The sequence below is a fragment of the Lagenorhynchus albirostris genome, chromosome 20 (genome assembly GCF_949774975.1).
Source record: "Lagenorhynchus albirostris chromosome 20, mLagAlb1.1, whole genome shotgun sequence".
Lineage (NCBI taxonomy): Eukaryota > Metazoa > Chordata > Mammalia > Artiodactyla > Delphinidae > Lagenorhynchus > Lagenorhynchus albirostris.
In genome coordinates, this window is record NC_083114.1 from 19,968,906 (window position 1) to 19,979,229 (window position 10,324).

The 10,324-nt window shown below is 43.5% G+C and overlaps 1 non-coding gene and 1 pseudogene across 1 annotated transcript; one reads left to right on the forward strand and one right to left on the reverse strand.

Moving 5' to 3' along the window:
• The first annotated feature begins 3,163 nt into the window (after window positions 1-3,163).
• On the forward strand, window positions 3,164-6,339 carry LOC132510968 (peroxisome assembly protein 12-like; annotated as a pseudogene).
• Window positions 6,340-7,513: 1,174 nt separating this feature from the next.
• On the reverse strand, window positions 7,514-7,610 carry LOC132512434 (Z30 small nucleolar RNA). Its single transcript, XR_009538163.1, has one exon. It is a non-coding gene; the product is annotated as a Z30 small nucleolar RNA (small nucleolar RNA).
• Window positions 7,611-10,324: the final 2,714 nt, after the last annotated feature.

Below are 10,324 nucleotides of genomic sequence, written 5' to 3' on the forward strand. Positions count from 1 at the left end.
TAATCTCATAAAGGCACTGCCTGATTACCAAGTCTAAAAGGTTCTTTCTCTTCCAGGCCCCACTGCCACCCCCATCATAGCCCTCTTATTCCATTTGTAAATTATATATTAGTCTCTTTACTTGTTTATTATTTCTCTCCCCAACTAGACTGTAAATTCCATGAGGGCAGATACCAAGTCTGTTTTTATTACTACTGTCTACCCAGCACCTAGCATAATGCTTGGCGCACAGCATGTATTCAGTAATAAATGAATAAGTAAATTATTCAGGAATAAATGAGTGAATGTCCACAAGCAAAGTACTAAAACTACCATTTAAGAGCCTCTATATTATGGTCAACAGTATAGACTATGTATTATTGGTCTATTTTCCTCTCTATATTTAAAGCAAACAATTTCCTCCTCAAATACAATCCACGCTGCTCCCTTAGCCTGGAAAACCCTGTCACCATGACTGTGACTTTCTCTAAATGTACTCAGCTTTTGAGGTCCACCTAATCCACAAAACTTTCTCAGTGGACATCTGGTCCTGATATAAGATGCAGGAGATACCAGGTTACATCGCTGTATTAGAAAGCAACTGGCAGAAAGAAGCTGAGATAAAACGTGAGGTTAGAAACGATCTTCCCCTTGGTTACAAAGGCCAATATAGCTTCTGTTTAAGCTAGTTTGAACGGCCTCATTTCTCCCAGCTCTTATTGTCTCTTCCTCTAAACTCACCATATTAACCTATCTGATGGCTCTTCACACCTTTCAACATAAGTGCAATCAATTTCTGTGTCTTGCTTATTACACCATAAACCTGGGAGTGGGATTTGTGATGAGGTGTTTATTATTTATTGGCTGTAATAATTGACATTGTTATTTTTGACTGCCTTTTTTCTCACATAACAACATCAGTTTACTTTTGCAATATTCTCAAAGGACTATTAAGGTGTCTTGCACTCTTCTGGCTAAGAGTGAAACAGCGAGTGGAGATGAAATCTGAACCAAGGTCAGTCAATAGGGATCTGAATCATAAGTACAGTGACAGAAATTTGTTGAAGCTCGTTCATTGCAACAGCGATGCCTGTATGACATTTTGCTAATTCTTGCTAGAAACATCCAGTAGGACTGCGTAATTCCTGTTCCCTCAGAGTTGGTTTTCCTTATTTTGTTAGCTACTCCATATTCTTCTAATAAATTTTTTAGTTTAAATTAGCCTGTTTTCTGTTGCTTGTAACCAAAGAACCCTAACTGATACCAATGTTTAACTAACTTCCCACTTGTCTTAGGTGATGCTATTTCTCAACTTTGTCTTTTTGCTGTTCACTTAAGAAAAGCCTCTCTGTAAGAGCTACCACTGACCAAGAACCTAAAGCTAGGTGTTTTATATAGATACATTATCTCTACTCCTTAAAACTCTGTAAGATAAAATCTTCCATCAATGTGACTTTCTCCAGCAGGTATCCAATCAGACTATAAAACACTTTTTTTTTTTTTTTTTGGCCACGCTGCATGCAGGATCATAGTTCCCCTGGCCAGGGCTCCAAGCCATGCATCCTGCAGTGGAAGCACAGTGTCCTAACCACTGGACCGCCAGGGAATTCCCTGAAACACTTTTTGGAACCACAATTAAGGTTAATTTGCAAGATTTTATTTCTCCTATTGAAACAACTAAACCCAAACCTTGTTCCAGCGTTCTCATTATGTGAAACAATTAACTATCTTTATACCATAACGTCCTCTATGGTATAAAGTAAGCAAACTTCTATTTCTAGCTATTTAGCCCAGGAGTTGAGGGGAGAGGTTGGAGAGAGAGGAGATGAACTTTATTATCCAAATTCAGTAAACCTGCAGCTACTCAAGGCAATTGCATACGATGTAAAAGCAGTTTGCAAAAGGTCAGGTTAATTACATTAACTTTGGTATACAATGAAAAGTACCTTCTCTGCCAAGCCTCCCCAATTCATGCTAGTTAGAATTCAACAGTATCACTCCGTTTTAGCACTGTATTCATATCGCTAATGTGACGCATCCTACCGTGTTCGAGGGCAGGAACCATTTTCATTTAGTGTAGCAAGTGCCCAGAGTTCTGCTTGAACGTAACCTAACCTAGAAGACAATTAAGGTACCAGCTTGAATGAAAAATAATCGTCCCAAATTCTGAACAACAGCAGGAAATTTTTTTTGTTGTTAATAATTGGCAGCCATAAGGCTAAGCCTTCTATCTCGGCTTTGTCGCTTCAAATCCTTCCCGAAGGCGGCAAAAATAGTGAGCCACCACCCCCGCCGCAAGCAAAGTGAGCCTTCCATCTCCACATTCCCTTGGGTCCCTCGCCTCTCTCTATCGCCCCAGGGAACAAAGGCCTCAGCAACAGGCCGAGCTCTGGCTCCGGGCGCCAGACGTCAGTGCGGCGACCCAACACCTTGCCAAAAAGACTCTGTAGAGAGATATCAGAGCCGTGGCTTTCCAACAACACAGCGATGCAAAACCAGCTAAGAAAAGTAAAACCTACCAGCGGAAAACTATCCAGCCGAGCCCACTGGGGGCGGAAGCGGAAGTGCCTTGAGATCATAGAGTTCTCTAGTTCCGGTCGCGGAACCGCGTTCGGGGCTACAGCGCCTCTCCACGGCCGGCGGGCTCCAAGCGGCTTCTATCTCCGGTTGCGGCTTCTGACATAAAGCCGAGACCTCCTTTTAAACGCGGCGTCGCGGGCTCCTCGCCCCTCGTCTGGGGTCAACTCGCAAGGACTGGCGCGGGTGGGGGGATTGCACAGCCCACAGCTGAGCCAGGCCGTTGGGGCCGGCCTGCACTGGCACCTTCGATCCCTCAGAGCCGCCTGGCTTTTGAGCCCTCCGGATTGGGAGTCCGTGATTGGCCGCCTCCAGGACTGCCGCTCGGGAGGCCAGCGCTCCTTCGCCGTACCTGTCCCCCCATAGTCACGCTTCTCCCTGTGAGGTGCAGCATTAATCAACTCACCTCTCCCACACACTACTTCCCTAACGTGGGTGTCCGCGTTGACTTCATTCTTCATCTTCCCTTGAGACCCCTCCCCTCTGCCTCTGGAAGAGGTCTTTTTTGCCCAGTTCCTGTAAAATAGCACCCATCTGGCACCCCCAGAAAGTTCATGCTTACTAGAGAGTCTGTGGGCAAAGTAAAACCCAGTGCACACACGAAACTATGGCTGAGCACGGGGCTCACATCACAACTGCTTCTGCGGTGGATGACCAGCCAGCCATCCATCTTTGAGGTGGTAGCACAGGACAGTTTAATGACAGCAGTGAGACCTGCTCTTCAGCAAGTGGTCAAGGTAAGGATTTAATTCTCTGAAAAGTTTTAGGAACGTCCGGGTAAAAACCAAGCCAATAATCTGAATTTATTTCTTGGCCTAAGTTTTGAAATAACCAATTAGCATATAATGCACCTCACATGATTTAATGGTTATGGAGTCTCTTGTTATGTGTACTGAATACCCAGCACTAAAGGGAGGTTAAGGTAGACCCAGAAAGAAAAGTGTGGAAATTCAGAGGGAAAAAAAGGAAATATAAATACAAGGCATAGTAGCTGTGTAATGGAATGAATTTCATTTATTTATTTTGCTTTAGGTTCTTGCAGAATCAAATCCTGCCCGCTACGGCTTCTTGTGGAAGTGGTTTGATGAAATCTTCACCCTGCTAGATCTTCTGCTCCAGCAACATTATCTGTCTAAAACCAGCGCCTCGTTTTCTGAAACTTTTATGGCTTAAAGAGGATCGTAATGGGAGACACACACAAGCTTCAGAGGTTGGCCAGTGCTGGTCTCCCAAAGAAGCAGCTTTGGAAGTCAGTTATCTTCCTGGTTCTTCTTCCCTATCTGAAAGTGAAGCTGGAGAAGCTGATTTCTAGCCTGAGAGAAGAGGATGAATATTCCATCCACCCCCTACTTCCCGCTGGATACGATTTTACAGAGCCTTTTTGGCAGCCTACCCATTTGTTAACATGGCCTGGGAAGGCTGGTTTCTTGTACAGCAGCTTCGATACATCCTAGGAAAGGCCTGAGCATCACTCACCCCTGCTGAGTCTGGCTGGGGTTCGGCTAGATCGACTTACAGTTCAGGATATACAAGCTCTGGAGCACAAACCAGCCGGAGCCAGCATGATGCAGCAACCAGCTGGGAGGTAAGGCCTTAACATTTCCCCAACATATTTGATTAATAAATCCTAAAATCTTATCCCAATTTTATGAAATTTACCCACCTCAGTCCACTTTGGGGTATTTCATAAAATCATCGAAAAATTCTTGTGTCCATAAAACAAGGATTGCCATCCTGGTAACCTTCCTCATCATAATGGCTACATTTTTGCACACACTTGCTAGGTACCAGGCTCTTTGCTAGGTGTTTACGTATATTATCTGAATCCTCATCACAGCTCAATGAAATAAATGCATTAGCACCACTTAACAGTTGAGGAAAGTTCTAACATTTGAGTACCTTGCCAAGGCCACACAGCTAATAGGCGGCAGAGCTGAGATTCAAGCCAGATCAGTACAATTCTAAAGACTGCTCTTAACCATGGTGCTATCCCGCTCCTAGTGTCTGTGTTCTCTGACAAGTTCAAATATATTCCTCAGTACTGCTGAGTTGTTTTTTAAGTGAGTTATTTCTTTTTCTGGATATACTATCTTCCACCCCCATAAAGGTCTATATAATCAATGGCTCATTAATTTCTTTCTCAAAACACAAAGCAAACAAAGCCCTAGTCATTAAAAACAAAGCTTAGCTCCTAGAACTCCTAAACTACAGTAGGTCAGAAAGAGGGAATTGTTTCGAATAGACACTTACAAGAGAAAACGCCAGTCCAGCAACTATTCAATCCCCAAGCTGAATCAACGATTCTAATGAAAAGTGTAAGAATTGCATGTGTATTAGTTGTTCTGTGATTGTACCTAAATAAACAGTTTCTCCTTTTGCCTCCCTGTTCTGTTCTCCAAACAGCGTTTGCGAGAAGATAAAGTCAGCTCTGAAGCAAGCCATGGGAGGTGCCGCCTCATGCCTCTCTACTGGCCTTTCGATGGGTGTATTCTTCCTGCAGTTCCTTGAGTGGTGGTATTCATCTGGAAACGAAGAAACCATCAAGTCATTGACTGCCCTGCCTACTCCACCACCACCGGTACATCTAGACTACAATTCTGATTCTCCCCTGTTGCCCCAAATGAAGACTGTGTGCCCACTGTGTCGTAAAAACCGGGTGAATGACACCGTTCTCGCCACCTCTGGCTATGTGTTTTGTTATCGCTGTGTGTTTAATTACGTGAAGAGTCACCGAGCTTGTCCCATCACAGGTTATCCAACACAAGTACAGCATCTGATTAAACTGTACTCCCCTGAGAACTGAAAGGGATTAGCACCTTGTCTCACAACGAAATGGCTGCGCTATAAGGCCAGAGGGCTGCTTTTCCGCACAGTAAATAGCATTGTTTAATCATCCTCAATTAATAATTGTATGAACTTTAAACAGCCACATGGATTTCTTTAAAAGGATGTACTCGTTGATCTTAACCTTTTAGCTTGCTCCCTAGACACCTCTACTTAGAGTTGACCGAGCTGGTCAGAGTGAGAGAATCAGGACTGGCAGGGGATGTGAGGGTCAGCATAGAGAAGGTGATCAAAGAGGGTACTCGGCACAGAAGCTTTTCCTGTCCCCTTCCTTAAAGGACAAGAGGTATAGAAGCTCTCAGGAAAAACCCAAGTTAGACCTCGTAGAGTGGGTAGTGAAGGGGAAGCAGGCCTTTTGAGAAAGGAAAGCATTTATCTGCCTATGAGGAATAGGTTTTATCGGTTTGCAAACAGTATGAAATATGGACCTGCTTTTTTAAATTTTATTTTATTTATTTTTTTAATACAGCAGGTTCTTATTAATTATCACTTTTACACACATCAGTGTATACATGTCAATCCCAGTCTCCCAGTTCATCCCCCGCCACCACGGACATGCTTTTTATAGAAATACTTAGAAACACTTTCTCCTTCCATATGCTGAGACTCATTTGTTAAGTAACATTTGCTATAGTTTATCACCTTTTAAAGATCCCTTTGTGAACCACACATACCTTCCTTGGGAAACTGGTTACAGGAAAATAGGGGTTGAATGTATATACAGAATAGTCTGAAGACTTCAGTGTGAAAGCAAAGCTATTAGTGAAGAGATGAAGTAAAATACTGCCCTAACTATGACTGTGTAAAGACAGGATCTTTTCATAAGCTCTTTCTGCTTGCTGTTAAGAGTTTGCTAAGCTGACATGAATTATTCTGGCTATTACTAAAGTTTCTATGAAACGCTTAAGTAAATTTTAAGAATAAATGTTTTTTAGCAAAGAGCTGTTCCATGTCATGATTATGTGGAAACTGAAAGATTAGTCGAGGTATTTAGAGTAAATTTTTCATTCAGGCCACCTTTGCGTTTTTTTGGGTTTTTTTTGTTTTTTTTTTGCGGTACGCGGGCCTCTCACTGTTGTGGCCTCTCCCGTTGCGGAGCACAGGCTCGGGACGCGCAGGCTCAGCGGCCATGGCTCACGGGCCCAGCCGCTCCGCGGCATGTGGGATCTTCCCGGACCGGGGCACGAACCCGTGTCCCCTGCATCGGCAGGCGGACTCTCAACCACTGCGCCACCAGGGAAGTCCCTACCTTTGATTTTTTGAGGCATTCTGTATTAACATTTTGCTTTTTTTGCTAATCCAATATTGGAGTGAAATCCTCCAACAGCAAGAATTCAATCTTGAGTGAAATACCTTATTTCTCAAGTGAAATATTGCACAAACACTTCAGTTGCCACCGGATTGGCAGGGTTAAACATACAGGTTAAAAACATACGGGTTAAAAAAAAAATCATTACTACAAGAGGAAGGATGAAAATTATTTTTAAGTGCCTCTGCTGAGACAGGTGTTGTCCAATACAACTCATTTCAGCAATTCAAAGCACATTTTCTGATAGCACTAAGATAATAGAACTAAATTTTGAAATAGAATAGTCTATAGGTTTTAAAATATTAACACTTTTATGTACCATGAGAAGAGTATAATGGATATTTGCAAAAATTCTTATTAGACCACAAGGTTTTACCAGAACAAATACCATAGTTAAGTAAACTTTTTTTTAATTTAAAAATTTTTTAATTTGTTTCAAAGTTAAACCCAAGACACACTGACTTCACAGGAAATCCAATGAGAAATGTTTTTCTAGGCTGAACACCTGTTTCCCCTTAGTCTCCCCCCAAAAAACATGTACATGTTAATTACTTTCATTTTACAATCACTGCTAAATAAACATTTTTAATATAGTAATGAGTCAATAAGGGAACCGAACCAGATTCAGGACTGAAATAATGCAGTTTTCCATGAAGATATCAAAGCCATATTTTTCACCTCAACCTACAAAGAAAAACAGGAAAGTATCAGTAATTCAAAAGAATATTAAACACTCTTACACATAATAAAACCAGTATCCAAATAGGCTAGAACATATCAATGTGGAAAAACCACAACCAGAATCAGCTCAGAGAGAAGATTAAGGGGTCATGCCCTGGTCAATGCCAACACTGAAGCAATGGCAATGCCAGGTCAGACTATACTTCACTCATCATTGCATCATTGCTTTTCACCTCCTTGTATTATCTAAGAGCAGCCCAACACCCTATTTTCACATCCAAGAAAACTTAGGTTTACCCATGAGAAAAAAAGACTTCTTTTTAGATAAGTTGCAACCGTGGCTTTCAATATTTGATCTTCTACTATTCACCTCAAGCAACTCTGCTGTACAAAAATGCAAACTTGAACAAGTTTTGTTTTGGAGGTGCTTTTTAAAAATTTTTGTAATACAGAGTAGAGTGGAGAAGCATTTACAGTACAGAAAAACATTTCTTGTTTTAGTGAGTCCAAACACCATGCATGATAAAATCTCAGGGATGTCTGTGAAGGGATTTATAATCTAGTTCTAAAGCAAAATCTTTAGAAAAGATTTTCTCCTAAAATCCTTTATAAAGTAAACTCCAGTTCATTTGACATACAATTTGATTTACAATTCTGCTGCCAACAAAGATGAAAAGTATAGTCATAAAAAAATTTATACAAGAGTCTGCTAAAGAGTCCAAGACCCAGGGAGGCTAGGATTTGACAAAGGTCCATAGAAAAATAACAGCAATGCTGGAAAGAGAAACAGATCTGATTACCAGATTTATATTTTTCCACTACCAGCTAAATACAAGGTTTAATTTCATTTTTCTCCAGGCCATGGGCAAGATAAAGGAAACGATGCAAAGCCTGGGTAATTCACAACATGGATGATCAATTTCTGAATGAGAAAGCTGCCTGCATTTTATTGTAAATGACACCTTCTCGTAGTTTACTATCGCTGACATGCTATGCTAAAGTACTAGGAACACAAACAATGTCAACCTCTCCAGCTTTTCAGCATTGTATCTAAATAACAATTCCGGAGACACAGCATGCCTCCTTCAGCCATTTATAAATGTCAATAGCTTGATACTCCATAGTTAAAAACGTACAGCTATGGTCTGTGTTCTCCATTCAGCAACTGAATTCCACAAAGAGAGGGAAACTAGTAAAGTGCCTGTTTAGAGGCTCGAACCTTTATCTCATCAACCTGTGCAGAAGTAAGTACACGTTACAAAAAGCAAACAGGCTAAGAGAACTTAAATAACCTTGTCTAAAAGCACGAAACTTGTGAGCAGAGCTCCAAGTGTGCTCCAGCCACAGAGGGCACACTTTCCTTGTTCTCTTCCTCAGTACGCTTTCCTCTGTCTGGAGCGCCTTCCCTACCACTTTCAATCTGGAGAAAGTCTGTAGTTCTAAAACCTTGTTCAAACGTCACCTTCTCTGTTAAGTCGTCCCTAACTCCCTCAGCCATCCCCTCCTCTGACTCCCACAGCACTTTTTCCCACCACAGTACGCATCACACGCCAATTATTCATCCATTCACGTCCCCCATCTCCCGTCTCTCCCACCAGCCCCATTACGCAGAGCTCCTAAAGAACCAGGACTTCCTCTTACTGGCCTTTGCATCCATTACACTCAGAATGATGCCTGGGACACAGAAGGCGGCTCAATAAGCGACAGTTTAATTCAGTCAGTGAACGACCCTCCCTACTAAACCCTAAGCGCCTGGATTATACAAGCATCAGCACGGTTTATAAAGCCGACTTACCTCCAACATTTCACGTAGGTTAAGGACGTCCCTCAAGTATCTCTAAGCCCTCCGTCCTCCAACTTCTAACTCATGGCATTCTGCATGGCACCCTGCGCAGGACCACCAATTCTTATACACGGTGTATCCTCAAAACGATAATAATAACAACAATAATAATACCACTGCTGATAATAATAATAATAACATCCAAACCCCACCAACTTCAGGAAAGACTGAGACGCCATCCTTCCGGGGAAACACAAGTCCGGATCCAGGGCTCAAACCAAAGCCTCAGGCAGAGGGTCCGCAGCCCACTTTGGGAACTCCCCAAAACTCTTACGCCCTAAACTCTCAGGAGGCCTGCCCAGGCCTGCAGAGGCTGACCTCAGCCCACCCGCCGCCGTTCAATCCCAGAGGTACGGGATTGGGGCTTCCCACACTGCTCCACCTCGCTACCCCGCCGGCTGCCGCGGCAGCCCGATCCGGAGAACCAATCCCGCGACGGCCAGTGGACCACGTGGGCCGCAGCCCTGAGGCTCGGCTGGTGCTAGGAGCAGCCAATCGGAGGGCTAGGCGAACGCCGGGGTTGGGGTGGGGAGGGAGGGCCGGAAGGCGCAGGCGTCTTTGCCGTCTCTTCTTGGCGTGGCGGGCTACATGCTGAAAGTTGAAAGCAAGACCCTGAGTAGTCCCCGCCCGCCCTCCAATTCCCTGATCTCCGACCTTGGGGAGACTGACATCCGGAGTGGTTTTGCTGGTGCCTCGTTTCACAACTGGGGAAGGGCATCTGAGGCGGGCTGTAGAGGGTGTGTGTGCCCTGGCTTTCCAGGAAGAACTATCGATTCAGTGTTCCGACAGTATCGTGCTTGCGCCGAATTCCCGCCTGAGGGCTAGGGGTTGGGGTGGACTTTGATGAATGTGTCCCTCTCTCCCCGACCAGGAGAAACTCATTGGCTTGTCAGGGGCTTGGAGGCTTCCTGAATAAGCAAGAGGTGCCACTAAATATCAAAGAACTGCGAAAGAGAGCAAGAAAGGCTTCCTGGGAGAGGTGGCATTTGATCTGGGTTTTGAAAGATGCGTTGGATTTGGAGATTCTGGGAGAAAATAATTTAACTCCCGAATTAAATGAGAAAGCATACGGGAGCTTACCAAATTTAGGT